Below are 10567 nucleotides of genomic sequence, written 5' to 3' on the forward strand. Positions count from 1 at the left end.
TGATGGGATTTTATATACAGATGGTTTGTTGAGTGGCTTCAAGACCAAGTAATTTCGCTTAAGTTCCTGCAGCAATTTTACAACTGAAGGATATGGGTATGGTAGAAATCAATTAATTTATATTTTACTGGACATCAGTTGCCTTGTAAATGAAAAGGTATTGGTAGATCTATATAACTATTCCGCGGCGAGCTAGATTATGGCAGTTGACGTTTTTCTATGCAGTTTTACCTCTTATTCGTTTCGGTAACACATGATCAGTGTAAGGCTACTGAAACCCTATAGGCTATATCCCAAAATTATTGCGGACTACAGCGGATATTGGTAATTTGGTATAGGTATTTTAGGTGGGTGAAAATACAAGAGCGAAATACAAGGATATGTTTTAAATGGTCCATGATACATTAATGAAGACCTGGTAACTTAGGCTTATGATAGTGGTCTACCAAGCTATGACCTGATACCTAAGGTTTAGTTCAGGTTAGGTAAGGGTAGATTCCCAGCCGATAATTTTTAATGTTAAGTTCCCAAAGTTAGGTTAAGTTGCAGTCCAGGAGGCGGCAAAAAAAGCCCGTCTATGTAAGGGCTTCTGTGCCTTTGACTTTGTTACATTGGATTGCAACCCTGTTATTTTAATTCACAGTTCCTTAAATTAGAGTAGGTTGGGGGGACGCTCATGAGAGCGAATCCCCCCGGCATCCTAGGTTAGGATCCCCTGATAAGTGAAGTAAGTCAATGATTTTTCACCCACCCAAATACCCGGCTTTCCATATAAAACGGGGAGGGGGGTTTTATTGTATAGGAAAAAAAAAAACGTGTATTTTGGCCAAGCCCCACGTGCTAGATATAAGGCGTTTTTTTTTTTTTTTTTCAATTCGTTCAAGTGCAAATTTCCTCGTTAATTGTAGCACAGTAATACCTTGATAAAAGAGACAGTCTTCACAGTAATACCTGGATAAAGGGGACAGTCTTCACAGTACTACCTGTATAAAAGGGACAGCCACCACATTAATACCTGGATAAAAGGACTGTCACCACAGTAATACCTGGATAAAAGGGAGGGACAGCATAGTAATACCTGGAGAGCCACCACATTAATACCTGGTTAAAGGTGACTGACAGCACAGTAATACCTGGATGAAAGGGAGTGTCACCACAGAACACTGGATAAACGGGACAGTCACTACAATAATACCTGGATAAAAGGGACAGTAATACCCGTCAGTTCACCCCCACGACTGTTAGAAGGGTGAACGTCTACGTGTAAAAAATAGAACTGTCAGTCGGACCATGGCTCATTTGCCAGAAGAGTGACACAACTCAAAAAATGTGTTTTGAGCTATTGATACCAGCAGATAGCCTGTTCTTTATTCGATATTGTGGTGAAAAATTCTTATTTGTATTTGTCATTAAAACAGCTCAGTAAAAGAATCATCTAAATATAAATGGACAGAGTATAATGAATTTCAACTTTAGATTGCTTTTCACGAAATATAGCAATTTTCGAGTTAAGGGTAGGCTCCACTTTGGGGGGTGCCGATCGTAAAAAATATTTGCCAAAAATACACTAATCAAGACAGGCTAATGAAATTTTCAGGCATTATTAGCACTATAATAATGCAGGGGGGGGGGGAGGGGGGGGGGGTTTCCCTGTAAGTTTTATCATCCTACAGGGAAAATTAATGATTTTATGAAAAAAATGTGAAAAAACGGAAATTTCCGGCCCTTTTACTGAAGGTTATTTGGTGATTGGTGAGAAACTACAGTCTTGAATAGAAATTCGGTCTGACAGAATGTTGGTATATCCACCTGGAACATGCACAAAAAAAATTATCAAAATAGAACAGTAAATAAGCACGTAATAACAAAAAAAAGAGCAACAACTTTGTAAGTTCAGCGAAAGCCCCGCCGAAATATCAGACTATAGCTAGGAAGAAATATTCTGGAAAAATTCAAATCTCGATATAGGGACAAAACCTTTTGAGAGTTTGTAGTTATTATGTCACTTGATAGCCTCAAACATCTACAAAAATAATATATTTAGATGTTTTAGGCTATCAAGTGACATAATAACTACAAACTCTCAAAAGGTTTTGTCCCTAAATCGAGATTTGAATTTTTCCTGAATATTTCTTCCTAGCTATAGTCTGATTTTTCGGCTGGCTTTCGCTGAACTTACAAAGTTGTTGCTCTTTTTTTTGTTATTACGTGCTTATTTACTGTTCTATTTTGATAATTTTTTTTGTGCATGTTCCAGGTGGATATACCAACATTCTGTCAGACCGAATTTCTATTCAAGACTGTAGTTTCTCACCAATCACCAAACAACCTTCAGTACGAGGGGCCGGAAATATCCGTTTTTTCACATTTTTTTTCATAAAATCATTAATTTTCCCTGTAGGATGATAAAACTCACAGGGAATATGCATTATTATAGTCCTAATAATCCCTGAAAATTTCATTAGCCTGTCTTGATTAGTGTATTTTTGGCAAATATTTTTTACGATCGGCACCCCCCAAAGTGGAGCCTACCCTTAAGACTCTTCTGGCAAATGAGCGAATATATACTCATATCCCAATTTTGATCCTCATTCAACTTTGATGTTAAAATTGGTGATATAAGTGAATTATAATCAAGTCTGGCGATTTGGTTTGTTTCTTCATTTATTTAATTAATAGAACTCGGTATTAAGAATATTTTTATTATTATTATTATTATTATTATTATTATTATTATTATTATTATTATTATTATTATTATTTGTCAATTGTGTAAGTAAATCCCTATGTGGTATTCTTGCTTAAGATTTGCATAGTCTCATGTCCAATTACCTTTTTTGGGCATATTTCGGTACTAGCTATGATTTATTTTTCCGGTGATGCAGTTGAGTCATCAAGGAGTTTATTGTTATTCGACGGAATAGATAAATTGATGAGAGGAGTGACATTTTCTACTTCGGTTTTAAGTCAAATGGACAATTTCCCCACGGTCCGGATCTTAAAGGGGAACTTCTGGTCGCATTTCAGATGTTCCATATGTGGTATTATTCCATTTAAGAACCCCGGTGAAAATTTGTTTTAGAAAGGGGAGTTTTCTTATTGTTTACAACCAATTTTCTATTGCACCATGGGCGCAGCCATTTATGTGCGTCTCATCTGTTATGCGTGACGTCATGTCGCGGTATGCTCAAATAGGAGGAACTATTCCACCAGGCGTGCTGTCTACACTATTCATGGACGCGCACACACACACACACATGTTTTAGAAAACTGCCGTTTACCCCATCACACCACACACATTTCGATTGACAAGAATAAATTTCAATTCAAATACATACAAGTGGAGGCACCATAGTATAGATAGCGGTAAATAGCCGCCCTATCTTCGTCGGTACCGTGGTCTGTTCAGACCGTCATTTCACGTTGATCTATTTTCACTCATAAATGTGGCCACCACGATTTCCTTTAAGGAAAAAAGGGTTCCTGAATACGCGATGTCGAAAACAGAAAAAGAAAAACTACCTGGCCACTGTTTGTAATCCTGAAAAACATCATCATTAATAACTATCACCATTTTCTCTCTCTCTGGAATAGACCAACGTGAAATGACTGTTAACAGTGTGTATTTTATAATCTCATTACATTTTACGAGTATCTGTTTATTTATCTAATTATTTGTCCATTTATTTTTTTTTTTCCTTTCCAATTAGCCTACTAGTCTCTTCTGTCTATTTATCTGTTACCTTCTGTTACTACTTTCTAATGAACACCATAATATTCTTTGGAAGCTTGAATTTCAAGTCAGTGGCCCCTTTGGTGGGCTTGTTCCATATGAATACGGTTTATAGAACCCTAAGAAACAAGTGGCCAGCGTTACGCACGAGTTAGAGGTCCTGTTCTTGCCCAGGGCCGAAAAAATAAGAAAAAAACAGAAAGGAAAGGGGGTCCTATAAACCGTATTCATATGGAACAAGCCCACCAAAGGGGCCACTGACTTGAATTCAAGTTTCCAAAGAATATTATGGTGTTCATTAGAAAGTAGTAAGCAGAAGGTAACAGATAACAGACAGAAGAGACTAGTACTTAGAAAAGAAAAAAACAAAGAATAAATGGACAAATAATGAAATAAATAAACAGATACTCGTAAAATGTAATGAGATTATAAAATACACACTGTTAACAGTCATTTCACGTTGGTCTATTCCACGTGGTCTATTCTTACTCACAGCTGTGGCCCTCAGGATTTCCTTTAAAGAGAAAAGGGTAAAGTTCCTGAATACGCTATATTGAAAGAAGAAGAAGACATACCTGGTCACGGTTTGTGATCGGGAAAAAACATCATCATTAACAACCGTAGCCATTTTCTCTCTCTCCTTCTCTCTCTCTCTCTCGCTCTCTTCTCCTCTCTCTCTCTCTCTCTCTCTCTCTCTCTCTAAGTACTGTTGCAACATCACGTATATTACGCCCACACACACGTGCGCACGCGCGGTAAGCTTGCTTAAGGGCTGTCATTATTGCCAAGAGTTGGTCTCAATAGCCCCCTTTAAGGTGTGCGCATTCCTGCTTCAGTATACTTTTGATTCATTCGGGTCCTTTGGCGTTCCTCGTGCGTAGACAGCATGTCTAAAAGGTGACCTGACTTTGGGGTATTATATCATATAATATTATATATATATATATATACTATATATATATATATTATATTATATATATACATATATAGATATATATATAACATATATATATATGTATATATATATATATATATATATATATATATATATATATATATATATATAGATAGATAGATAGATAGATAGACAGAATGAATAATATTAATATAAACCTCAATTGAAGCATTATACACTAAGCATGGTAGTACACCCATTAGATTTTCTATTTTTCTACGCAAAAATACGGTCTCTCTCTCTCTCTCTCTCTCTCTCTCTCTCTCTCTCTCTCTCTCTCTCTCTCTCTCTCTCTCTCTCTCTCAACTTATTGAATGCAAAGCCTTAAACCTAAATGAAGGAACAAATGAAGAATTCCAGACCTTCGGGGAAAGAAAGAAAGAAAGAAAGACAGACAGACAGACAGACAGAAAAAAGAGAGAGAGAGAGATTTCAGCAATTTATAACACCAAGAGACAAGGCATAATTAAATATAGAATCTTTCCTGCTATATTTCGATAAACCAAAATATCTCTCGTGGAATATAGAAAATCAACGAAAAATCGAGAGTGAGAGAGAGGAGAGTATATGAACTGGATACTTCAGATATGGATTTCAGTTTGAAGAAAATGTGGCCTTACTTGGCCTTGGCAGCAGCTGTTATTAGGACGTTGTTGTCCAGATGTTGTTCGAAATCCGGAAAAATAGTGATCTTGTTTGGTGTGGGTGCCTATTCGCTGGCGAGATTCCTCTCCTGACTGATGATGATGGAGCTGAAGAGTCTAAGGAAAAGGAATTTGCGGCCTTGCGAGACGCCATCCAGTGCCAGAGAGAGCAGTGCGTGCACTTGGACAGGACAATAATTCTTCAGCTACAACAGAGGCTCGCCTACCAAGTAGAGACGCGGAAGGGAAGAATGCGTTCGTGAAATGCAGATCACTCAGGAGGGGTTGCAACAGCAGGCCTTGCAAGAGAGGGCCCACTCGCTCGAAGCTGGAACGATAAAGAGAGGAGGGAGAAACGGCAGCTGGAAGACAAGATGGTGAAGATGGCCGAAGAAAACCAGCATCTGAAGAAGAACGTGAAGGAAATTGGTCAGAGAAACGATGCCCTTTGTGAGAGGATAAGGGAACTGTTTGGGCAGTGGCCAGACGCAAACTGCCTGCTTGAGGGGCTCGACAGAAGGAGAAAGACGTGCAGCTTATAGATGGCAGAAGCAGCGAGGATAGCGAGGCTCATCTAGGAACAAAAAGACTCAACCGAAAGTGGGAATCCGACAGGAAAGAGCTGGAGCTGAGGTTGGAGCGCCTGCAGAAGGACTTGGAGGACCTCTTGGAAGGAAAAGTGTGGACTTCAATGTAAAGTTGAGACAGCGAAACTCAAGAGGAAGGAGCTGGCATGCCTTCTAGAGGAAGGAAATGGTGGCCTGGAATCGCTGGAGAAGAAAGCCGGTGTCCAGAGCGAACGGAACGACCAGATGGATGATGAGGTTGGATGGCTGCGAGGAGCGAAGGAGAAAATAGTCTGTGATTTGAAGAAGCTCCAGGAGAAATAAAGACGAATGGAGGAGAGCAAGTGAAAACTACAGAAGCTTCTGTGGATCTTGAAGAAATGGCGTGATGAAGACTGCACTGGCCTCATTCAGACGGATAAGATGTGGAAATTTTGAGGAAGATGTTTATTGTATGGAAAGTTTGATGTTTATTTTGTAATAAGTTTGCTTTGTTAATCCTTGAAGGAAATTGAACTAGAACGGAAATAAATATGTTAAAATGTTTTCTTAGAGTTTTATTGATTCGTGGATGGAAAAGAAAAGGGGGGTTATATAGAAACGGTGAAGAAAATAAGGGGATTTGTGTAGGTGCCGGGAGAAGAAACAGGATTAGAAGCCCCAAGAAAATTGAAAGGATTCAGTAGGATTAGTGGAGGTGCCAGGAGAAGAAAGAGAGGATTGAGTAGGATTGGTGGAGTGCAAGGAAAAGAACTTGAAGATTCAGAGAATCCCCAGGAGAATTGTGAGGATGCAGTGGCATATTCTGATTCTAAGGAACAGAATAGCTATTACACAGTGCAGGGAGTGGCGGGTGAGGCCCGCCGCGGGTCCCGGGACGGGCGGGCAGGCGTCCGCCGAGGGTCCCGGGACGGGCGGGCAGGGCGCACCGAGCTTCCCGTGGACGGCGGCAGGCGTCCGCCGAGCGTCCGGGACGGGCGGGCAGGCGTCCGACGAGCGTCCCGGGACGGGCGGGCAGGCGTCCGCCGCGAGCTTCCCGGGACGGGCGGGCCAGGGCGTCCTCCGAGCCGTCCCGGGACGGGCGGGCAGGCGTCCGCCGAGCGTCCCCGGGACGGGCGGCAGTCGTCCGCCGCGGCTACCCGGGACGGAAGGGCAGGAGTCCGCCGCGGCTCCCGGGACTGGAGGGCAGGCGTCCGCCGCGGCTCCCGGGACGGCGGCCAGGCGTCCGCCTCGTCCTCCCGGGATCGGGCGGGCAGGCGTCCTCCGCGGGCTCCCCGGGACGGGCGGGCATGCGTCCGACCGGCTCCGGGAAGGCGGGCGGGCGTCCGCCGAGCTGTCAAAACCGGGACGAGGGGGCTCGCGTCCGCCCGAGCGTCCCGTGACGGGCGGGCAGGCGTCCGCCGAGCGTCCCGGGACGGGCGGGCAGGCGTCCGGGCCGAGGCGTCCCGGTACGGGCCGGGCAAGGCGTCCAGCCGGGAAGCGTCCGGGTACGGGCGGGCAGGCGGTCCGGGCCGAGCCGTCCCGGGACGGGAGGAAAAAAAAGAAAGAAAAAAAAAAAAAAGTCCGTCCCGCCAGCGTTCGCCGGGACGGGCCCGGGCAGGCGGTCCGGGCCGAGGCGTCCCGGGACCGGGCCGGCCAGGCGTCCGCCGAGCCCGTCCCGGGACGGGCCGGGCAGGCGTCCGCCGCGGCTCCCGGGACGTGCGGGCAGGCGCCGCCGAGGCCGTCCGGGACGGGCGGGCAGGCGTCCGCCGCGGGTTCCCGGGAACGGGCGGGCAGGCGTTCCGCCCGAGCCGTACCCGGACGGCGGGAGCAGGCGTCCTCCGCGGTTCCCCGGGACGGCGGGCAGGGTCTTCCGCGCGAGACTGTCCCGGGACGGGCGTGCAGGCGTCGCCGCGGCTTCCCGGGACGGGCGTGCAGGCGTCCTCGCCGCGCTCCCGTGACTGGCGGGCCAGGCGTCCGCCGCGGCTTCCCGGGACGGGCGGCAGGCGTCCGCCGCTGCTTCCCCGGGACGGTCCGGCAGTGGTCCGCCGCGGCTCCCGGACGGGCGGGCAGGCGTCCGCCCGCGGCTCCCGGGAAGGGCGGGCAGGCTTCCGCAGATCGTCCCGGGACGGGCGGGCGGCGTCCGACGAGCGTCCCGGGACGGGCGGGCAGGCGTCCGCCGAGCGTCCCGGGACGGGCGGGGCAGGCGTGCCGCGCGAGCGTCCCTGGCTGGACGGGCGGTCGGCGTCCCCGAGCGTCCGGGCGGGCGGTTCAGGCGTCCGCCGAGCGTCCGGACGGGAGGAGCATGCGTCCGCCGAGCGTCCCGTGACGGCGGGCAGGCGTCCGCCGAGGCGTACCCGGGACCCCCCCCCCGGAGTTGCCGGGCAAGGCGCCGCCAGCGTTCCGGGAGGGCCCGTGGGCAGGCGTCCTCCGGGCGGGCTTCCCCGGGACGGGCGGGCAGCGTTCCGCACCGAGCGTCCCGGGACGGGCCCCCCGGGCAGCGTCCGCCGCGGGTCCCGGGACGGGCGGGCAGGCGTCCCGCCGAGCCGTTCCGGACTGGGTCCGGCAAGGCCGTCCGCACGCCGGGTTCCCGGACTGGCGGGCAGGCTCCGCCGAGCCCGGTCCCCGGGACGGGCTGGCAGGCGTCCGCCGAGGGTCCCGGGCGGGCCGGGCAGCGTCCACCGAGCGTCCCGGGACGGGCGGGCAGGCGTCCGCCGAGCGTCCTGGGACGGGCGGGGCAGGCTTCCCGCCGAGCGTCCCGGGACGGGCGGGCAGGCGTCCGCCGAGCCCGTCCCCGGGACGGGCGGCAGGCGTTCCGCCGAGCGTCCCGGGACGGGCGGGGCAGGCGTCCGCCGAGCGTCGCCGGGACGGGCGGGCAGGCGTGTCCGCCGCGGCTCCCGGGACGGGCGGCAGGCGTCCGCCGCGGCTCCGCGGGACGGGCGGGCAGGGCCTTCCGCGCGTCTCCCCGGGACTGGCGTGCAAGGCGTCCGCCGCGGCTCCCGGGACGGGAGGTCAGGCGTTCCGCCGCGGCTCCCGGGGACGGGCGGGCAGCGTCCGCCGCGGCTCTCGGGAAGGGCGGGCCAGGCGTCCGCCGAGCGTCCCGGGACGGGCGGGCAGGCTCAGCACGAGCGTCCCGGGACGCGGGCGGGCAGGCGTCCGCCGAGCGTCCCGGGACGGGCGGCGCAGGCGTCCGCCGAGCGTCCCGGGACGGGCGGGCAGGCGTCCGTCACGAGCGTCCGGGACGGGCGTGCAGGCGTCCCGCCGAGCCGTCCCGGGACTGGCGGGCAGGCGTCCGCCGAGCGTCCCCGGGACGGGCGGGCAGGCGTCCGCCGAGCGTCCCGGGACGGGCGGGCGGCGTCCCGCCGAGCGTCCCCGGGAAGGGCGGGGCGGCGTCCGCCGCGTCTTCCCGGGACCGGGCGGGCAAGGCGTCCGCCGAGCGTCCCGGTACGGCGGCATGCGTCCGCCGCGGTCCCGGACGGGCGGGCAGGCGTCCCGCCGAGCTACCCGGGACGGGCGGGCAGGGCGTCCGCCGCTGGTCCCGGGCGGTCGGGCAGGCGTCCTCCGAGCGTCCCGGACGGGCGGGCGGCGTCCGCCGAGCGTCCCGGGACGGGCCCGGAGCAGGCGTCCGCCGCGGGTCCCGGACGGGCGGGCAGGCGTCGCCGCGGGTCCCGGGAACGGGCGGGCAGGCGTCCGCCGCGGGTCCCTGGGATGGGCGGGCAGGCGTCCGCACGGCGTCCCGGGACGCTGCGGCAGGCGTCTTCCGAGCGTCCCGGACGGGCGGGCAGGCGTCCGCTGAGCGTCCCGGGAACGGGCGGGCAGGCGTCCGCCGCGGGTCCCGGGACGGGGGGCAGGCGTCCGCCCGCGGTCCCGGACGGGCCGGGCCAGGCGTCCGCCGAGTCTCCCGGGACGGGCGGGCAGGCCGTCCGCCGGCCCGTCCCGGGACGGGCCGGGGGGGCAGGCGTCCGCCGAGGGTCCCGGGACGGCGGGCCAGGCCGTCCGCCGAGCGTCCCACGGAACGGGCCCGGAGGGCAGGGCGGGTCTCCGAGGCGTCCCGGGACCGGGCGGGCCCGGGCAAGGCGGGGTCCGGGCCGAGGGTCCCGGGACGGCTGCCAGGCGTCCGCCGAGCGGGTCCCGGGACGGTGGGCGGGCAGGCGTCCGCCGAAGCGTCCCGGACGGGCCGGATCAGGCGTCCGCGGAGCGGGTCCCGGGACAGGGAGGGCAGGTCCGCCGAGCGTCCCGGGACGGGCGGGCAAGGCGTCCCCCGGCGTTCCCCGGGAACCGGGCCGGGCAGGCCGTCCGCCGTCCCGGGACGGTCGGGCAGGCGTGCCCGCCGAGGGTCCCGGGACCGGGCCGGGCAATGCGTCCGCCGACGTCCCGGGACGGCGGCAGGCGTCCGCCGAGCGTCCCGGGACGGGCCCGGGCAGCGTCCGGGCGGGGGTCCCGGACTGGCGGGCGGCGTCCGCCGAGCGTCCCGGGAACGGGCGGGCAGGCGTCAGCCCAGCTCCCGGGACGGGCGTGCAGGCGTCCGCCGAGCGTCCCGGGACGGGCGGGCAGGCGTCCGCCGAGGGTCCCGGGACGGGCCGGGCAGGCGTGTCCCGCCGAGCGTGACGGGCGGGCAGGCGTCCGCCGAGCGTCCCGGGACGGGCGGGGCAGGCGTCCGGCCGGAGCGTCCCCGGGGGCGGGTCCAGGC

Source organism: Macrobrachium nipponense, chromosome 12, assembly GCF_015104395.2.
Source record: "Macrobrachium nipponense isolate FS-2020 chromosome 12, ASM1510439v2, whole genome shotgun sequence".
In the NCBI taxonomy this organism is placed as follows: Eukaryota; Metazoa; Arthropoda; class Malacostraca; order Decapoda; family Palaemonidae; genus Macrobrachium; species Macrobrachium nipponense.